The sequence below is a fragment of the Scyliorhinus torazame genome, chromosome 16 (assembly GCF_047496885.1).
Source record: "Scyliorhinus torazame isolate Kashiwa2021f chromosome 16, sScyTor2.1, whole genome shotgun sequence".
NCBI classification, from domain to species: Eukaryota; Metazoa; Chordata; class Chondrichthyes; order Carcharhiniformes; family Scyliorhinidae; genus Scyliorhinus; species Scyliorhinus torazame.
In genome coordinates, this window is record NC_092722.1 from 125,755,910 (window position 1) to 125,770,302 (window position 14,393).

Genomic DNA, 14,393 nt, shown 5'->3' on the forward strand with positions numbered 1-14,393 from the left:
TAGTGGAGGTGTTAATTATGATCTTTCAAAAGTCACTGGAGTCAGGGAAAGTCCCAGAGGATTGCAAAATCGCTGTTGTAACCCCCTGTTCAAGAAGGGAACAAGGACAAAGATGGAAAATTATAGGCCAATTAGCCTAACCTCGGTTGTTGGCAAGGTTCTAGAATCCATTGTTAAGGATGAGATTTCTAAATTCTTGGAAGTGCAGGGTCGGATTAGGACAAGTCAGCATGGATTTAGTAAGGGGAGGTCGTGCCTGACAAACCTGTTAGAGTTCTTTGAAGAGATAACAAATGGGTTAGACCAAGGAGAGCCAATGGATGTTATCTATCTTGACTTCCAAAAGGCCTTTGATAAGGTGCCTCACGGGAGACTGCTGAGTAAAATAAGGGCCCATGGTATTCGAGGCAAGGTACTAACATGGATTGACGATTGGCTGTCAGGCAGAAGGCAGAGAGTTGGGATAAAAGGTTCTTTTTCGAAATGGCAACTGGTGACGAGAGGTGTCCCGCAGGGTTCAGTGTTGGGGCCACAGCTGTTCTCTTTATATATTAACGATCTAGATGATGAGACTGGGGGCATTCTGGCTAAGTTTGCCGATGATACAAAGATAGGTGGAGGGGCAGGTAGTATGGAGGAGGTGGGGAGGCTGCAGAAAGATTTAGATAGTTTAGGAGAGTGGTCCAAGAAATGGCTGATGAAATTCAACGTGGGCAAGTGCGAGGTCTTGCACTTTGGAAAAAAGAATAGAGGTATGGACTATTTTCCAAATGGTGACAAAATTCATAATGCTGAAGTGCAAAGGGACTTGGGAGTCCTAGTCCAGGATTCTCTAAAGGTAAACTTGCAGGTTGAGTCCGTAATTAAGAAAGCAAATGCAATGTTGTCATTTATCTCAAGAGGCTTGGAATATAAAAACAGGGATGTACTTCTGAAGCTTTATAAAGCATTAGTTAGGCCCCATTTAGAATACTGTGAGCAATTTTGGGCCCCACACCACAGGAAGGACATACTGGCACTGGAGCGGGTCCAGCGGAGATTCACACGGATGATCCCAGGAATGGTAGGCCTAACATACGATGAACGTCTGAGGATCCTGGGATTATATTCATTGGAGTTTAGGAGGTTGAGGGGAGATCTAATAGAAACTTACAAGATAATGAATGGCTTAGATAGGGTGGACGTAGGGAAGTTGTTTCCATTATCAGGGAGACTAGGACCCGGGGGCACAGTCTTAGAATAAAAGGGAGTCACTTTAGAACAGAGATGAGGAGAAATTTCTTCAGCCAGAGAGTAGTGGGTCTGTGGAATTCATTGCCAAAGAGGGCGGTGGAGGCCGGGACGTTGAGTGTCTTTAAGACAGAAGTTGATAAATTCTTGATTTCTCGAGGAATTAAGGGCTATGGAGAGAGAGCGGGTAAATGGAGTTGAAATCAGCCATGATTGAATGGTGGAGTGGACTCGATGGGTCAAATGGTCTTACTTCCGCTCCTATGTCTTATGGTCTTATGGTAGACCTGGTTTACAGGGCGAATATAATGTCCTTTCAGCAGCTCCATTGCTGCATCGAAATCGTCCGCGTCTTCGATGAGGGTGTAGATTTCTGGGCTCACGCTCGAGTGCAGGACTTGAAGTTTCTGTTCTCCCATGTGTGTGTTTTCGGCCGTTCCGAGATATCTGTTGAAACACGCCAGCCAGTGCTTGAAGGTTGCTGCTGAGTTTGCCGCGTGGGGGCTGAGTTGCAGACACTCCGGCTTGATTCGGAGCTCCATTCTTTTAAATCTATCATATTAACTTGATGCACAATCAATAACCTCAGAAACGAGATTGGAGACAATTGAAGGCTTTAATACTCTAGATGTTTCCCCCAGCAGCGCAGGTACAGAAGAAAGCTGCTGGGGCGGCACGGGCTCTTATACCCCACCTTACAGGGCGGAGCTAACGCACAAGCTTATCCAATGGGAACAAGTACATTCTCCACCAATGGTATTCCGGCATTACTAGGTACCGTAATCCTCCTAACACAGACTACCACAAGGAACTAGGGCACAAACCTGTACATATGTTTCCACATTAAACACCTGTGCATAATGTTACAATCTGCCTTGGTGCTCTGTCAGATGGGTGTGAGGGGTGGGTTGGCCGCAGAGGGGGCCCAGAGGTGGGGGGACATGCAGGGATGTGTATACGTTAGCTGTGGGCTTGGCCCAGGGATCGCAGTTCAGCCAGTGCGCATCGCTCTGCATGTTGTGCAGCCTCCGTGGCTGCTCAAGCCCCATGTCCTGCTCATCCTAGCCCTCCTCCCGCATCCACCTCGTCGGACGAGGGCTGATGTTTATCCCCCTCCTCCAGCACGTCCCCCCGCTGCTGCGCAATGCTGTGGAGGAAGCAGCAGGCCGCCACGATGCGGGCGACCCTTCCAACGCTATACTGGAGGGCCCCTCCAGACTGATCCAGGCACCTGAACCACACCTTCAGGATGCCGAAGCACCACTCGGTCATGCCCCTGGTCGTGGCATTGGTCTGTGGCCTCTGGATAGGTGTCATCAGCTACGACTGCAACGGACAACCCCTGTCACCCCGGGGGGGGGCGTCTTGAAGAGGCCAGGAACCATCAAGTGTGCCAGGATGAAGGCATCATACACACTGCCCAGGTTTTGGACACAGATGTGCATGGTGCACATCTGATGATCACCCACCAGCTGCACATTCATCGAGTGGAACCTCTTTCGGTTTGTATAGAGCGGCCTGCCATCTGCTAGTGCTCATAGAGCGACATGCATCCCGTCGATCATCCCTTGGACCCAGGGCATCCTGCAGGTACCCTGGCGCTTGTCCTTGCTTCCGGAGGTACCATCGGCTAGCGCTGCCCATGCCAGCGAAATGGTCCGCTTCCCCCGTCCGGTGCCCACCTCTAGGGGCTACTGTAAGCGTTGCCCTTGGGCAGGCCATGTGATGCCCCACTGTTGGGTGGCGGCGGTTGGAGGGTGGTATTGAGGAGGGTGAGGTGCAGGGCTGGTGTGGGGTAGGGTGGGAACTGGGTGCAGAGGTAGTGGTAGCACAGTGGCTAGCACTGTTCGTTCACAGGTCCAGGGTCCCAGGTTTGATTCCCGGCTTGGGTCACTGTCTGTGTGGAGTCTGCACGTTCTCCACGTGTCTGCGTGAGTTTCCTCCGGGTGCTCCAGTTTCCTCCCACAAGTCCCAAAAGACGTGCTGTTAGGTGATTGGACATTCTGAATTCTCCCTCTGTGTAATCAAACAGGTGCCGAAATGTGGCGACTCAGGGATTTTCACAGTAACTTCATTGCACTGTTGGATTGGATTGGATTGGATTGGATTTGTTTATTGTCACGTGTACCGAGGTACAGTGAAAAGCAGCTCAACAGATCATTAAGTACATGAGAAGAAAAGGGAATAAAAGAAAATACATAATAGGGCAACACAACATATACAATGTAACTACATAAGCACTGGCATCGGATGAAGCATACAGGGTGTAGTGTTAATGAGGTCAGTCCATAAGAGGGTCATTTAGGAGTCTGGTAACAGTGGGGAAGAAGCTGTTTTTGAGTCTGTTTGTGTGTGTTCTCCGACTTCTGTATCTCCTGCCGGTGGAAGAAGTTGGAAGAGTGAGTAAGACGGGTGTTAATGTAAGCCTACTCGTGACAATAAAGATTATTATTATTATAGTGGGAAGGAGCACCCATACGGCCAGTGGCACTCTACAGAACCAGGGACCAATGTGGGTGGTCAGTGGGGTGGGCAGCAAGATGGCTGCTTTGCAGGCTGCAGTAATGAGGGTCCGTGCCTGGACACCGGCCCAATCCCGTGGAGGTTACCCCAGCCCCACGTCCGCCCCCCGCCCCCCCCCCCCCCCCAGTCTTTCCCACCTCACCCCAGCCAGTGTCAGGACCGGCAGTCCGCTGTCTCGCCTCTCCGTGTCCTACCTCCTCTCTCTCCCTCAGCAGCCACGGCGCCAGTTTCTCAATTTTTAAAAGCACAAGTGAACCTCGCTGGCGGAATTTCCCCCAGTAGAGACGGTGAATCGCGGAGGCCCCGGACAATACCGGGTCAGACCCGCTTAAGGTATGCAAATGACATGTACTGTGCGGAGTGGAACGCAATTACACCGCTATCGGCTGCACACAAGTCGGCCCCTTTAAGGGAACAGAAAAGTTAAAGGAGCTGCACACTTAACCAAATTGTCCCTGCTCTCTAAAACAATTACAGAATAAGCTACATGGGGGTATGATCACGGCAGGGGGGAGTGAGATGCTGGACCAGGGATTGCATGCAGGCCTGCTGAAAATATACCTCTCTGCTCTTCCTGGCTCTGAAAGAGATTTGACCAAAGTAATTGCTTACACCTTACCTTGGCCCTCCCCGCAGCCAGCTCCTCTTGCTGAGGTTGTGCTGTCAGATTGCAGGAAGTGCTGGATTCCCCTTCGCATTTATTCCAATGATGCCGCAGTGCCTTATGTCATCAAGCCATAACTTTTTTTTCGTAAAGTCAGTCACGCCTTGACTTGTATGGTAGTGATGTAGGATAATGATAACCAGGGAAAATGATATTCAAAATGGTAAGTTTATCTAACTTCATTCTGACCACATCCGTCCGTCATGCTCATTGCTGATGGAGACTTAAAAATGATCCCCGGGACTTGGTAAGCTGAAGGAATGTGGGTGTGACACCTCTTTAAAGTTGATTGACAGGTTTTGTCATTATCATTTTTGGCCAGTCAGTGGGGAAAGGTGGAATTTCAAACAGCTGAAACTATTTCAACAGCATGGTTGAAGCTATCCCAGTTCCGTCTCCTGCGATTTTCCAATCAGTGTAGCTCCCTGATGTTTTGGATGGCAATGCCCATCGCAAGCCCAGTATTTTCCCAAAACAAATAGCATCACACTTTCCATCACACTCCTTTCAGGAGCACCACCAACATGCTGGCTCTACCTCACCAATGCACCGTGAAGTGTCCACAGAACTCGAATGGAGAACAAAATCTTCTTTGCAGCTCCTGAACAGGTCTATCTTGCTGTACCAGAACCTTGCAACACAGTCACCTCCCAAATTTAGAATCTTTTTTTACTGTCAGTTTACACACCTGGGACTAATTGGTAGTTGGCAGGGGAGGGAGAGAGTGGCCATTTCTGAGACTAAGTGTTGACGCTGGTGCAGGATTTATGGAGTTCCATGACAGCAAAACTAACTGCGAGCCAGGACTAATTCAGTGACTGTGGAGGGGCTAGCACCAGTGCCACGTGGAACACAATCGATTCCAATGAAAGACGGTACAGGATTTGCCCGGTCTGTATTTGACACTCGGGAGGCTGACAAGCTGCAGCCAAATACATACACATTCCAATCCCCACACATACTCATCCCAGCCAACAAGGTGCCCACCCCACTGATGGGTTGGCTGGGGCCAGAGAGCACTTAGAGGAGCCCCGCACCAATATGACCCAACGCCCTAAGCTCACAGTGGGCTGTCAGCAGCATACGCAGCTGCATGGCTGACTTTCCGGCTGCGGCAATAGTGCTCCGTGCCTGTCCACCCCGACCCCACAGCCTGGCCACCCCCCGCTACTCCCTCCAGCCCTGGCAGAAAACCCCCTGGCCAGCGACACAATTGTCAGCAAACTATGGCGGTTTTGGCCACTTTCCATAACCCCCATCTCTGCCTCAGCAGCCATGATGCCGGTTTCAGGATTTTGAAACGCACAAGTGAACCATGCCATGGGAACTCTGCTCATCAGAGGCGGAGCATGGCGGAGGCCCCAGAGAATACCGGGACAGGCCCGCTAATGACATGCAAACAGTGTTTACTCTATTGCGTTCCAGAACGCATTGACACCGCTGTCGAGGTGACGGAGAATTGCGATTTGCCGTCAAATCAGCGCCTGCCACCATTTTGGTGTCGGAAACTGTGCTCCACCCAATCGCAATTCCCGACTTCAGTATCAGCCAATGGAGAATCCATTGCCTTCTGCAGCCTAACTATGTAAAACCCAAAAGGAATGTACACATATGATAGAAACAACAACACTAAGTTGTCTACTTCTTTTAAAACATCAATGAAAGATGTGGAAAGAGGTACGTTTAACAATGGGCTGGGTTCTATTCTTCGCGCCCCCCGAAGGGAGAATCATGATCGGGCAGAGAATCGCGCGAAAAGGGAAAATTCCATTTTGTGCCCGGTGCAATTTCCTCGCTGTCGGCAATATCGAGGTCGCGCCCCGCGCTGGGGGATCCACACTAAACCACCATTTGTATGAATTTCAATGCCATTAATGGCTTGAACACTTCATGCTCCACCGCTCCGTGATGGTCCTCTTCTCACTGGCATGGAGCTATGGGCCCACGTCGGACTCCTGAACTCGGGGGCAGGTCTTATATGAGCCATCTTCATGGCTGCAATGAGTGTGTGGTAAGTGGAGCGCTTAACAACAGCGTCAGCTCTTAGACTCTTTGGCGCTAATTACGGCCCCAGCAGTTAGAACGCCAAGTGGGCTGGTAATTCTTCTCAATTCGCCCCGGCAGAGTGCTGGCCCATTTACATGTCCTGACTCGCTTACCAAATAGCATTCCCAACGGAAGTGCAAATAGCACACTCTTCAGTCCCGGCGGGAATGCTGTATCCTAAACAGGGAATTCTGGACGGTATTTCTTGGAAGTCAGTTTGAGCTCCAGTGGTAATTTGATCTTAATCCCTGAAAGTATTGTTTCATTTAACTTTTCATGAGGATTTTTTTTTTAAATTTAGAGTGCCCAATTATTTTTTTCCAATTTGGGGCAATTTAGCGTGGCCAATCCACCTACCCTGCACATCTCTGGGTTGTGAGGTGAAACCCATACAGACACAGGGAGAATGTGCAAACTCCACACGGACAGTGACCCGGAGCCGGGATCGAACCCGGTCCTCGGCGCCGTGAGGAAGCAGTGCTAACTACTGCGCCACTGTGCTGCTCAAACTTTTCATAAGGATTGAAGAGTACGTGCTGTAAATAAATTTTGCCTATTCATATATGAATCACCATATCTCAAATTCATCTGCAGAACTTGCATTTTAAACAAAGAAATTGCATTTAAATGACAATTACCGCAAATGATGAAGCATTTCATGATTAATGAAAGTTTTTAAAAGCAGCAGTCAATTTGCACACAGCAAGATCCCACAATAGCAGGGAGATAATGATCACATAATTTATTTTTACTGCTTCTGGATATTGGCCAAGGCACTGTGGCGATATCCCCGGCCGTGTTTCAATTGGAACTACAAGATTTATTGTGTCCACCAGACCTCAGTTTGGGGTCTCCTCCACAATGCAGCGCCTCTGACAGTGCAGCACCTCCTCAGTCCTCCCCTAGGCTGCCAGGCTGGATTATGGCCTTGTCTCAGGACTGACATTTGAGGCCATAATCTTTGAATCAAAGATGAGAGTGCCATCCACTGAGCCATAGCTGGGATTCTTTCTACTTAAAATTTTAAATTATATATTTTCATAGAATTTACAGTGCAGAAGGAGGCCATTCGGCCCATCGAGTCTCTTGGATTCAATCGGCTGGATTCTCCATTTCTGAGGCTATGTCCGGAGCATGTATCTAGTCTTACAACCAAAGGGTCGACGCCACCCCCGCACCGATGGTCTGCCCTGTGAGGGGCGAGCAGCTGCTCCACGTAAGGCCCCCGGCTTTACCTGCAGACACAGACGGAGAATTGCCGGGTCCGTGACCATGCATGTGCACGGCAGCAACCTGCGGCGGTCGCGCCGTCCAACATGGTGCCGGCAGCGCGTGGGCCCGGCCTGCCAGATAGTGCCCCCCTGTAACCCACCTCGCCACCCGGACCACCCCCGAACAGTCCCCCCAGCTCCTTCCGAAGCCCGCCCCCACCCCCCGACTGTGGCGACGCTGGTCACAGTCCGCAGCCGCCACGCAAGGTCCCCGAAAGCTGTGAGCAGACACGCCCCACGCCGTCAGATAGTCGGCACATCGGGGACGGTGACGTCCTGAGGCCGTCCCAATGGCGTGCGGCGTACTCAGCGGTGATGCCGTTTTGAGGGGGCGGAGCATCTGAAAAATGGCACCGCCCCCAACTTTGCCGTCAAAACGGATTCCACAGCCAATCGCCGAATGCGATTTCGGCAATTCGAGAATCTAGCCCTAAGTGTTGATGCTGTGGCGGATTTGTGGACTTCTACTACAGCAAAGCTGGCACCTCAACTGAACCAATTCAACGACCATTAAGGGCCTTGGCGCCACATGGAACACAATCGATTCCAATGGGAAATGATGCGGGCTTCGCTGGGTTTGCAACTGACACTCAGGAGGCTGACAAGCTGTAGCCACATATACACACTTCACTCCCCACACACACCATCCCAGCCAACAAGATGGCAGCGAGGATAGCGACAGCCCGCTTCACGGGCGCCGAGCCGAGACCCTGCTGGATGGAGGAGAGGCGGTTGACCCTGTACCAAGGCCCGGGAAGGAGGCTGCGAAGCGCCGCTGTTCACTGAGCCTGGGCACAGGTACCAGAGGTGGTCAGTGCCGTGGGCAACACCATCCAAACCGGCCAGAAGTGCAGGAAAAAACTGCACAACTTCCTCAGGGCGGCCAGGGTGAATAGGCAACACTGTGCCCCTGGCACTAACCCCCCGACCCACACACCCGTAACGCCACGCAACCCCCACCCTGAGGGCAGCCGAGCCCCCACCCTGAACTACATGACGGGGCTCATAACGGCCACTATGGCCACTGAGACCAGCAGCTACCCACCTCCTGCGCTGTATGCATCGGACTGTCTCACACTGTGCATTTTCTGTTTGCTCTCCCCCCAGAAGAGGGGCGCCTCTAACCGCTGGGAGCAGGGGGAAACTGGAGGAATACCACCAGACCTGTGGCCCCTTACCGCAGCACAACAGAGGGCATTTGACTTCGACAGACCCCCCCCACTCCCCAAACACCCCCTCCGCAGAACACTGCCACCACCCCCACACCCACACAACCCTCACACCCACCACCACATCACCCTCACACATACCAACCACCCTCATACCCAACGCCACCCTCCACACCAACACCACCCCCACACCTCCACTTCACCACCACCTTCACCCTGACTCCCCCCCTCAATCACCCCCATTCCCCAGAACACCCCCACCAGCCCCAGGCCCGCAATGCAATCATACATCTTATCTTGTGTTTTGTAAGGAGCTGCTGGTGGTGAGGCGTGCCCTGCTGGTGTCCGCCCCGGACCAACCGCAGACACAGTCAGCACCCCAGGCGCTGACCAGCAACGGTGATGATACCGACAGGGACGGCAATCACCGGCCCTAATCCCAGGACACCCCGGAGCTCGGGTCTGGGGATGAAACAGCGTTCCCATCACAGCGGTCTCCAACATCCTCCACCATCCCAGAGACATTCACCTCCGTTGGGCATGTTAGTGAAGAAGCACCTGGGGCATTATCTGGTGCGTACCACACACACACACACATGCTCCGATGCAGCAAGTGGAGGCCAGGGAGATTTTTTGATTAGTGGGGTGGACGGGGAGAGAACAGCGTCTTACCGTGTCGGGGTGTATGAAGCTCTCTGTGCTCCCAGAGTCGATTAGGCCGGACATTTCATGCCCATTGATAAGCACCGTCGTCGTAGCAGTCGATAGTGTTCAGGGCCGAGACTAGTCCAGGGTCACCGAGGCTACTCGAGGCAGCAGTTGAATGTTTTCTTCGGACGGTGTGTGGTCAGCCGAGCTGGGGTCCTGGGAGTCCATCCAAGGTGGCGGCCCCCATTGGTCGCACATGGCCGGGGGTGCACAAAATGGTGGCGCCCATCCATCGCACGCAGCGTCCACGGGACAAGATGACGGCGCCCAGAGGGCGCACGTGGCCATGGAGGAGGAAGATAGCAGCACCCGCTGGCTGCACGGGGACCATGGAGAGGATTGTGGTGGCGGTCCGTATTCGCCGCCGGAGACCGCCCGGGTCTGGCATACCATCATAAAGTTGCCCTTTTTACCGCATCCCTTGCAGTTGGATGCATGGGCTGGACAGCGCTGTTGGGGGCTTGGCTTGCCCGCAAAAATAGCAGCGGGGCCCCCCGGGGTTGCCAGGCCGTCTTGCAGCACGAGCTTGTGGGGGGGTGGGAGATGCCTCGGGGTGGGGGGGGAGGGGGGAGTTCCACACTGCCCAGGGGGCTGCTGCGCGGTCGTGGACGTAAGCGCGGGCGTTTTGGGAGGCCACATCTAGGGAACAGGAAAGGGCCCGTGCCTCCTTGAGGCCTAGTGTCTCTTTCTCCAGCAATCGCTGGCGGATTTGGGAGGACAGCATACCTGCAACGAAAGCGTCCTGGATCAAAAGTACTGTGTGGTCGCTCGCCGAAACTTGCGGGCAGCTGCAGTTTCTCCCCAACACCAGGAGCACACGGTAGAATTCTTCCAGTGATTCCCCAGGGATTTGTCGCCTCGTCGCTAGCAGATATCGGGTGCTTTTTCCCGACTGTTTTGTTCTCTCTCTTTCTTCGGAACTAATTTCGGGAGCCGTTCGGAGGAGGAGCAGTCTCTGTGAGTATAAAAACCTAACGGTAACTTTGTTTTCCAGTTTTTTTCCCCAAAAGTGACGTCAGAGGGAAGCTGTGATCTGATTGGTTGATAGCAAATCTGCCCCAAATTTAAAAAAAAACACAGCTAAACTCGTAAACTTAAATTTAATTAATTAGTGATGGCTGGTCAGGTGATGTGCTTAAGCTGCTTGATGTGGGAGCAGGCAGATCCCATTGCGAGCTGCAGCGACCACATCTGCAGTAAGTGTTGGCTGCTCGAAGAGCTCCGGCTCAGAGTTGATGAGCTGGAGTCTGAGCTTCAAACACTGAGGCACATCCGGGAGGGGGAGACATACCTGGACACTGTGTTTCAGGAGGCAATCACACCTGTCAGAGTAGGTAGTTTAAATCCTGCCAGTGGCCAGGGACAGCAGGGTGTGACTGCAAGTCAGGCAGGTAAAGGGAACCAGCAGTCAGGAACTCAGGAGCCTCAGCCCTTGACCCTGTCCAACAGGTATGAGGCACTTGCTCCCTGTGTGGATGGCGAACAGGGCTGCAGGAAGGATGAGTCAGCTGACCAAGGCACCATGGTTCAGCAGGCCATTCAAGGGGAGGGAGTAAATAGGCAAGTTGTAGTTGTAGGGGATTCTATTATCAGGGGGATAGATAGTATCCTTTGTGAGCAGGATAAAGAGTCCCGCATGGTATGTTGCCTGCCCGGTGCTAGGGTGCGGGACATCTCTGACCGCTTTGAAAGGATACTGGAGAGGGAGGGGGAGGATCCAGTTGTTGTGGTCCATGTCAGTACCAACAACATAGGCAAGTCTAGAAAAGAGGACCTGTTTAGAGATTATAAAGAGCTAGGATTCAAATTAAAAAACAGGTCCTCAAGGGTCATAATCTCTGGATTACTGCCCGAGCCACGTGCAAATTGGCATAGGGAGGCAAGAATAAGGGACGTTAACACGTGGCTGAAAGAGTGGTGTGGGAAAGAGGGGTTCCTTTTCATGGGACACTGGCATCAGTTCTGGGACAGGGGGGACCTATACCGTTGGGATGGTCTCCACCTGAACTGAGCTGGGATCAGTGTTCTAGCGAAAAGAGTAAATAGGGTGTTCAATAGCACTTTAAACTAGAGATTGGGGGGGAAGGGAAAGTCAGGGAACCAAGAGGTGAAGAAATCAGTGGGAAGCGTAGCTGCTTAGGAATACAAAAAAGCACGAAAAGACAAAACTCAGGAGAGGTTACGATAGTCCCAATCCCACAAAATATGACACGGTGTATGGAAAGGCTCAGTAAACCAAGGTCCACCACACTAAGAAAACAAAAAGGGACGGTCAATAGAGAATTAAAGGTGCTATATTTAAATGCACGCAGTGTACGGAACAAGGTAGATGAGCTTGTGGCCCAGATTGTGACTGGCAGGTATGATGTGGTAGGCATCACAGAGACGTGGTTGCAGGGGGTTCAGGACTGGCATTTAAACATCCAGGGATTCACAACCTATCGAAAAGACAGAGAGGTGGGCAAAGGGGGAGGGGTTGCCGTGTTAATTAGGAATGAAATTAAATCAATAGCACTAAACAACATAGGGTCAGATGATGTGGAGTCTGTGTGGGTAGAGTTGAGGAACCACAAAGGCAAAAAAACCATAATGGGAGTTATGTACAGGCCTCCTAACAGTGTTCAGGACCGGGGGCACAAAATGCACCACGAAATAGAAAGTGCATGTCAGAAAGGCAAGGTCACAGTGTTCATGGGGGACTTCAATATGCAGGTGGACTGGGTAAATAATGCTGCCAGTGGACCCAAGGAAAGGGAATTCATTGAATGTTTACAGGAGGGCTTTTTGGAACAGCTTGTGATGGAGCCCACGAGGGAACAGGCCATTCTGGACTTAGTGTTATGTAATGAGCCAGACTTGATTAAAGATCTTAAAGTAAGGGAACACTTAGGAGGCAGTGATCATAATATGGTAGAATTCAATCTCCAATTTGAAAGAAAGAAGGTAGAATCAGATGTAAAGGTGTTACAGTTGAATAAAGGTACAGGGGCATGAGGGAGGAACTGACGAAAATCGACTGGGAGCAGAGCCTAGTGGGAAAGACAGTAGAACAGCAATGGCAGGAGTTTCTGGGAGTAATTGAGGACACAATACAGATGTTCATCCCAAAGAAAAGAAAGGTTATCAGAGGGGGGATTAGGCAGCCATGGCTGACAGAGGAAGTTAGGGAATGTATCAAAGCAAAAGAGAAAGCCTATAATGTGGCAAAGAGTAGTGGGAAGTCAGAAGATTGGGAAGTCTACAAAAACAAACAGAGGATAACAAAGAGAGAAATAAGGAAAGAGAGGATCAAATATGAAGGTAGGCTAGCCAGTAACATTAGGAATGGTAGTAAAAGTTTCTTTAAATACATTAAAAACAAACGGGATGCAAAAGTAGACATTGGGCCGCTCCAAAATGACGCTGGTAATCTAGTGATGGGAGACAAGGAAATAGCTGAGGAACTAAATAAGTACTTTGCGTCAGTCTTCACAGTAGAAGACATGAGTAATATCCCAACAATTCAGGAGAGTCAGGGGGCAGAGTTGAACATGGTAGCCATCACAAAGGAGAAAGTGCGAGAGAAACTAAGAGGTCTAAAAATTGATAAAATCTCCAGGCCCAGATGGGCTACATCCTAGAGTTCTAAAGGAGATAGCTGAAGAAATAGTGGAGGTGTTAATTATGATCTTTCAAAAGTCACTGGAGTCAGGGAAAGTCCCAGAGGATTGCAAAATCGCTGTTGTAACCCCCTGTTCAAGAAGGGAACAAGGACAAAGATGGAAAATTGTAGGCCAATTAGCCTAACCTCGGTTGTTGGCAAGGTTCTAGAATCCATTGTTAAGGATGAGATTTCTAAATTCTTGGAAGTGCAGGGTCGGATTAGGACAAGTCAGCATGGATTTAGTAAGGGGAGGTCGTGCCTGACAAACCTGTTAGAGTTCTTTGAAGAGATAACAAATGGGTTAGACCAAGGAGAGCCAATGGATGTTATCTATCTTGACTTCCAAAAGGCCTTTGATAAGGTGCCTCACGGGAGACTGCTGAGTAAAATAAGGGCCCATGGTATTCGAGGCAAGGTACTAACATGGATTGACGATTGGCTGTCAGGCAGAAGGCAGAGAGTTGGGATAAAAGGTTCTTTTTCGAAATGGCAACTGGTGACGAGAGGTGTCCCGCAGGGTTCAGTGTTGGGGCCACAGCTGTTCTCTTTATATATTAACGATCTAGATGATGGGACTGGGGGCATTCTGGCTAAGTTTGCCGATGATACAAAGATAGGTGGAGGGGCAGGTAGTATGGAGGAGGTGGGGAGGCTGCAGAAAGATTTAGATAGTTTAGGAGAGTGGTCCAAGAAATGGCTGATGAAATTCAACGTGGGCAAGTGCGAGGTCTTGCACTTTGGAAAAAAGAATAGAGGTATGGACTATTTTCCAAATGGTGACAAAATTCATAATGCTGAAGTGCAAAGGGACTTGGCAGTCCTAGTCCAGGATTCTCTAAAGGTAAACTTGCAGGTTGAGTCCGTAATTAAGAAAGCAAATGCAATGTTGTCATTTATCTCAAGAGGCTTGGAATATAAAAACAGGGATGTACTTCTGAAGCTTTACAAAGCATTAGTTAGGCCCCATTTAGAATACTGTGAGCAATTTTGGGCCCCACACCACAGGAAGGACATACTGGCACTGGAGCGGGTCCAGCGGAGATTCACACGGATGATCCCAGGAATGGTAGGCCTAACATACGATGAACGTCTGAGGATCCTGGGATTATATTCATTGGAGTTTAGGAGGTTGAGGGGAG

The 14,393-nt window shown here is 50.8% G+C and overlaps 1 protein-coding gene across 4 annotated transcripts in view; it reads right to left on the bottom strand.

Moving 5' to 3' along the window:
- Positions 1–14,393, bottom strand: part of LOC140393051 (monocarboxylate transporter 12-like) — a 215,666-nt gene that overhangs the window by 100,940 nt on the left and 100,333 nt on the right. The window contains exon 1 of one of the 4 annotated variants that reach the window (XM_072479003.1): positions 4,373–4,639. The exons of the other annotated variants lie outside the window; for them this stretch is intronic. The gene's annotated coding sequence lies outside the window, so the exon portion shown is untranslated. Of the gene's footprint in view, positions 1–4,372; positions 4,640–14,393 lie in introns of those variants that run through there. 4 annotated transcript variants of the gene reach the window in all.